The 6998-nt window shown below is 32.8% G+C and overlaps 1 long non-coding RNA gene across 1 annotated transcript; it reads left to right on the top strand.

Moving 5' to 3' along the window:
* Window positions 1-307: 307 nt before the first annotated feature.
* LOC132738852 (uncharacterized) lies at window positions 308-3203 on the top strand. Its single transcript, XR_009626925.1, has 3 exons — window positions 308-760; window positions 1821-1939; window positions 2923-3203. It is a non-coding gene; the product is annotated as an uncharacterized LOC132738852 (long non-coding RNA).
* The last annotated feature ends 3795 nt before the right edge of the window (window positions 3204-6998 follow it).

Below are 6998 nucleotides of genomic sequence, written 5' to 3'. Positions count from 1 at the left end.
CTGTAGTAAGTTAAATAATTAACAATTAATTGGTTAATTGTACATCTGGTTCTGTGCATATTTTCTTTTTCTTTTTTTCCGGTAATTTTATCCTGTCCGGTATTTTGTGTATGTATTTACTGGGATATACTAATCTCCGGTCCGGTCGCTTCCGGTCTCTCCCGGTCTATTTTGACCGGGATTGGTCTCAACCCGGTACGGAATTAGACCCAGCCCATTGTAGTCTAGAAAGTAGTTCTTTAAAATTATGAAATGGCCCAATTTAAGTCATCTCTAGTTAGATTGTTCATAATTAAAGTGTATTTATTGCATGTGTGTAGTTTTTGTGTGTTATATGATGACTTTAAAAGTTGTTTTTTGTGTATTCTCCAGGAACTCATTTGTTGGTGGAAGGATTAAAGATGTACTACCCACCAGCTGTCAGGAGTTTTTAAAGTGGTGAATTTAAACAGTGTTACAACAGAATGAAGATTTCTGAAAAAAGAAGATGGCTAACCTATTATATTTTGGGCATCATTTGACTTAGATAGTGTTAATGTTTAAAGTTGAAGACAGTATATAATTCATCAAGAACATTGGAATCCAGAATTAAACCTCAAATTTGACTGATTTACTATAGAACTAATAGTACGAAAATTCACCGGGCCGAGTCCAAGATAAGAAATGTCAAAAATGGGAACTGGTTGATGGATATGGATGAAACTTTGCATCAGTGTTGTGTTTATGAATAGAAGTCAGGAAAATAAAGGATTACTGACAGGTTTGAAAATTTTAAATTTTATTTCAAATTTTAAAATTTGACATTTTAAATTGGGATATATGTTGTTGTTGTTATCTCCCCTTCAAATGTAGATGTCTGCTACTGTGTCAGTAAGCAGGGAGAAAGGTACAGAGCTTTGCATGAAAGATTAACCACATTTTATTGAATTAAAACTGTAAAAATAAATTTAGAATTAAAAAATGAAATTTAAATTTTGTAAAAAGCAGTTTATAAATTGATAAATTTTATTTTTGCACCCTGTGTTAAGCAATATGCTATAAATCTAGCTTATTTTTATAAGATTTATATAGAAAATGATAATTTTTAGAGAAATGCATCTTAAATTATGGATAAATTATGCATTGAAGGAATTGGGGAGTGTGTGGTTTCAGATTGGTTACATTGGTAAAAAAAGTGATTGGCAAGCTCATTCCAGAGCTCTCTAAGGGGCCCAAGATTCACCGGCCATGGGATTCGAACAAGCACCATAGTAGCCTATTGCTCATATGGACCACACATTATATGTTTTGATGTTTCAGCAAAGGATTGATGCTGTAGTAATCAGTATGTAAATATTCACTATTGTCCTGTATTTAAATGAAGAAGAACTAACAATTGAACAGGACAAATGTGATTTATATTTTGGAAATATAGGCATTTTCAGTGTAGTGAAACTTGATGTTTGCTGTGTTGCAGAATGTATTTGCTAGTAATATATACACATAAAAGATTTTCTAGTCATTAAACAGTGTATTTTATGGATAATTGGCTCATTTAGAATAACACAGTTGATATAATTGTTGTTGTTGTTGTTGTTGTTGTTGTTGTAGCTGCTACAGCAGTTAAATTAGGTTAGGTTTATAATGTCTTAACTGCTATTTTCATGCAGGCATGCATTTTTCAGAACACAATATTTATATAAGCTCTCCTGTGTGAATTAACAAATCTAGCCATTTATTAATTAAGACATTATTTTCTTTCTTTTTCAGATATTAGAATTACAGCATAAATGCCCCTTATAATTTTCTTAAGCATGTACTAGTGTTGCATATTTTTTCAGACCATGCAGTTACCAAAGCCTGGGTTTGAGTATATGACCTTACCTTATCCTGGTAAAGATCTATAGAAGGACTCCTTCAGCTCTGTTTGGCAGCAGCTTTGTCAGGACACATTGAGAAGGTAATAACTTATGTCTAGTTTGAAACTTCAGCTATTGGCGGTAGCGCCTCCCAATGCTCGGGTAATATTTGGTAGTTATTTTGATGTATTTCAGGAGAAAATTTCTCTAATTCTGACTATATTAAGACTTCTCAATGATTTAAAGTGGGGGACAGTATGTGTCATCTTTTTAAAGCCTTATTTGTGTGAGAGTTGGCTAATCTTACTTTGTCAGAAGACATAGCCCATGGTGATATGGTAACCTCTTTGCTAACCTTAAGATTACCTCTGTTTGTCTTTATTGATATCTTAAGCAAACAATGTAGGGTGTGTATGTTGGTTCTTAACTTTATTTACCATGGTATATAGGTAAAAATCATAATCAGTAAGTTTTATTACAATATTGAAGGAAAAAAAATTGAAAAAAGCACATTTAATTGTGATTACTTGTATTTTAACCCAAAATTTCATGCTCTCATTTAAAGAAATTGAGTTTCTATTACAATTTTTAAGCAATAAGGTCTTATTCTTTCATAGAAGTAACTGTATGACATTAGCCGGTAACACTAAACTTTATTCAAAGAAAATCCATGTACAGAATCAAAAGATATGACAGAATTTGTAATATAAATTTTTGCGTAAAATTCTATTGGCCGAGCCTGACTTTTCGCATGAAGGTTCATATTTAAGAAATTGTACCGCATTAATGTAATTTGTTAGAGACATGTCAAACCTATATGACTGTATTTGTATAACACTAAATTACTAGGAAATGAGTATAAAGTTTGGCTTAACTTAAATTTTGGATTCATTTAGGTCTCAACCCGGTACGGAATTAGACCCAGCCCATTGTAGTCTAGAAAGTAGTTCTTTAAAATTATGAAATGGCCCAATTTAAGTCATCTCTAGTTAGATTGTTCATAATTAAAGTGTATTTATTGCATGTGTGTAGTTTTTGTGTGTTATATGATGACTTTAAAAGTTGTTTTTTGTGTATTCTCCAGGAACTCATTTGTTGGTGGAAGGATTAAAGATGTACTACCCACCAGCTGTCAGGAGTTTTTAAAGTGGTGAATTTAAACAGTGTTACAACAGAAAAAAGATTTCTGAAAAAAGAAGATGGCTTACCTATTATATTTTGGGCATCATTTGACTTAGATAGTGTTAATGTTTAAAGTTGAAGACAGTATATAATTCATCAAGAACATTGGAATCCAGAATTAAACCTCAAATTTGACTGATTTACTATAGAACTAATAGTACGAAAATTCACCGGGCCGAGTCCGATTTACGAGACTTGAGAACTTTGTACATATCAAATAATCATGCCACATGAATCTAAATTCGCCCACACCCAAGAGAGTTCTTCAGTAATATATTCCTATATAGGACTTGTGTCTGTCACTCATTCCAATACTAAAAACATATTACAACTTAACTTTGTATAAAGAGACATCTTTATGAATTCTACCAATCTAACATTTTTGGTCAAGGTCAACAGGCCATATAGTAAATGTGCATAGACATAGGGAATTCATTCTATCTGTTTACATGCATCTTCATATATACTCGTATTCCCCTTTGTTAAACTGAGAGAACTGGCTTCCGTAACTTTATATGTCACTTTTATTTTGATGTTCGCTGAAGTCTCTTCAGGTACAGAACTGTCATTTTTACATTTAAACACACCCCTGGAATAAAATTACGAAGCGAGTCGCTACTAGCTTTTTTAAAAGCTAACCTTGTCCAAACTTTACAGTAATACTCAATACCAAGTTTAGTTGTGCATATCATTAGCATTTTTTATTTAAATGGTTTTTTGTTAGAGTTATGACCCTTTAATTATTTTTAATCTAAAAGTTTGTCTACACTACTCCTCTTATACCATTAATGTCATTTAATTGAGACTTAACAGGATTGGTTGGTAGTTCAAGTTCTTGTGCATAGTAATTTATTAAACGGGATTTCCAATTGAACAATATATTTGCTGAGTTATGACCCTTGAATAAGAAAGGTATTAATAAAGTTTGTCCAGACTACTCTTAACCACCTATGCAATTTCAATGAAACAGAACATGATGGATTAGTAGCTCAATTGATTGTGTATTTTACATGAGGTTTCCGCTTGAATGATTTTTGGCCGAGTTATGAGTCATAATGACCCTTGAATAAAAAGGTGGCTTTTTGTGTTGCCAAGTACACAAAATCTTGTCTGGATTACTCCTTAAAAATTACTGGTGCAATTTGATCCAAACTTTACAGGAATATTGAGTTGTACATATCATTGGCTCATTGGCTTTTTGTAGTAAAATGAGTTATGGCCCTTTGATCATTTTTTTTAATTTTGTCTGGACTACTCCTCCTATACCACTTACGCAATTTCAATGAAACTTCACAGGACTAATCAGTAGCTCAAGTACTTGTACATACTACATGGGTTTTCTGATTTAAATGCTTTTCGACAGAGATGGTTCTGGAAGAGAAAATACTTGTTTTGCCCTGTTAATGTTTTTTGTGCTTCCTGCAACTCAGTAGTTGCAGCATGAAATTTGCTGTCATGGGGCGACACATGGGATCACTGATTGCTCTTGTTTCAGGGAAGCATTTTGTGTCTTTTTAGTTTTAGTTTTATAGTTGTCATGCAGAGGTGATGCATATATATTTCATGTTTATAATTTAAAGGGGCACATTTTGTTTGTTTTGTTAATTGTCTGAGGATATTTACATTTGAGAGCAAAAGGTAAAATATGCACATAACTGCCTTCAAAGAAGAATTGGAAAAGCTAAAAAGCTCTTGGTGAGCATTATAGTAAGTTTTGCAAGCAGTATCATGCCTTGAATAGTGGATATATGACCGACAAAGTATTTTCATCTGTGTAATGTATGGTTAGCAGATACTTTCCCATTGCTCTAAATTGTTTTATTTAGTTGTGCCCTTAACTTGAGGTCAAGTTTAAAATAATGGTTTAAGTCTTCATCTTTCAATAGCTGTTATTGTTGCTTTTTTACTTTATTTTACACGTCTGCACTTGACGTGTATTTAACATGATTAATTCAGTAGCTTATTGTCTGATACAATTGTAACTTAATAAAAGTTTTAGTAATCTTGTTCAAGTAAGTATAGTAATTTTCAACATTTTGTTTAATGATTGTCATTTTGGTGCTCAGATGAGCCTTTGTTTCTAGTCAAATTTGTTTTTTGTTACAATAATTCATATAAGTATATGATTTTTTAGCTCACCTGAGCATAAAGTTCTCAAGGTGAGCTTTTGTGGTCACTCAGTGTTTGTCGTTAGACCCAAAGTTTATTTGTGGCGTGCTCTATGATCAAAATGATTGTATTAATAAAATCTCAGACGAGTTCGAACATACATAATGTGAGGTCTAAACATGGTCACAAGGCCAAACAGTGGAACAATTTTTGTGAATTTTGTTGATTTTAAGATCTGCCCAATCTAAGTAATCTTTTGAAACCAGATTTTTTTCTTACATGTAGACACTGATATGTTTTAATGCTACTCAGGTGAGAGGAATTGGGCTTTCATGGCCTTCTTATTTAACTCATTCATTGTTGAATTTATTTGTTTATAGTTTATGAATAAATTTATAAAAATAAAGAAAACTGCAATTGATTTGTCATGAATTTCTCTAGTCCATCTTCTAGCTAAAAATTTCTGAATATACTTTTCTTTAAAAAAGGTGAAAAAACAGCCTTTTTTGCTTAAGTTAAATTTTTGATTTCAATGATATTTCATTAGGGGCACTTTTTTAAAAGCAGAAAGCCTCCAGATTTATGCTTATTTAATGAAAAATTTGAAAAAGTATTTAAAAGTATTGTATTGTATAGTAACCAAAAGGAAGCAACTTACACATTATCGATGGCACTTACAACACACAGTAAATTAGAAAAAGAGGTAAAAATATGTAAAAAATGCCCTCTCTGCGTTAGTAACGCAGTAGAATTATAGTCTTAAATAATGAAGTATTAGTAATTAGTCAATTATAATATGACATTTTTACTTGAATCTTGAATCTTTCTACTTTCCCTAATGTCTTAGTACATTTTTCTCAAGTTTGACTTCATTGAAATATTTTGGCTCATCTGAAGGCATGCTGCTTTAAAGCCAAGTTCCTGGCAGTACCAGTACAAGACCATACATTAGCATGTCTGAAGCTTTCAAACCTGATAAAATGTTGTTGGCGGGGTTAACATTCTTAACCTTGGAAAATTTGAGCACAAATGATACATGACTGTGTAGTAAGTTAGGCTTATCAAGAACAAAAAGAGTTTACACATGCATTCTTTATTTCCCTGACAAATATTAATGTGAGTCACTAATATTTGTAACAATCACATTCAAGGAAAATTTCTTGCAACTGCGTCACGCTTTGCGATGCCAACATATTCACTGTTTACTTGATTATTGTTACGGAAATTGTTCTGTGCATGAACATTGGCATTATGGTCATCATCAAAGTAGTCTTGCATTTCATCTCCATTAATAATGCAAATGTTATGTACAATAGTACAGACCACTGTTGTATATACAGCTGTCTTTAATTCTCTAGTATTGATATACTGAAGTCTACAGAAACGACCTTTGAGCAATCCAAAGGCTCGTTCCACTGAAAACACGTGTAGAAGAGAGCGCTTGATTAAAAGCTCTCTTTTTGTGTGTTAGATGCCCATTATCTCGATATGGGGTGATTAACCAAGTTCGTAAGGATATGCACCATGTCCTAATAGATGACCATTGCCGCACAAATTAAACCCGTTCTCCCATAAATCACTGTTTCTCAGGACCCTTGCATCATGACAACTTCCAGGCCAGCCGGCTAACACATAGGTAAACGCAAGACTTCTTCTCGCAATGGCTATTGAATATATCCTGTCCGAATTTATATAAACATCTTTGGTTCTTTTGGTGCTCTTATCTTTAATGTGGGTTCCATCGATTGCTTCCCAATTTACATCAGCGAAAATTATCTTGCGACGGAAATGATCGAAACCTCTTGCCTGATATTGTTGCTTAGGGCCCAAAATAATAAATTGCTGCTTCAGATGAGTTAGAAACACACT

Source organism: Ruditapes philippinarum, unplaced genomic scaffold, assembly GCF_026571515.1.
Source record: "Ruditapes philippinarum isolate M1 unplaced genomic scaffold, ASM2657151v2 ctg3350_1_1_1_1, whole genome shotgun sequence".
Lineage (NCBI taxonomy): Eukaryota > Metazoa > Mollusca > Bivalvia > Venerida > Veneridae > Ruditapes > Ruditapes philippinarum.
The sequence above is the reverse complement of the archived record's forward strand: the minus strand, read 5'-3'. Positions and strand labels throughout refer to the sequence as shown.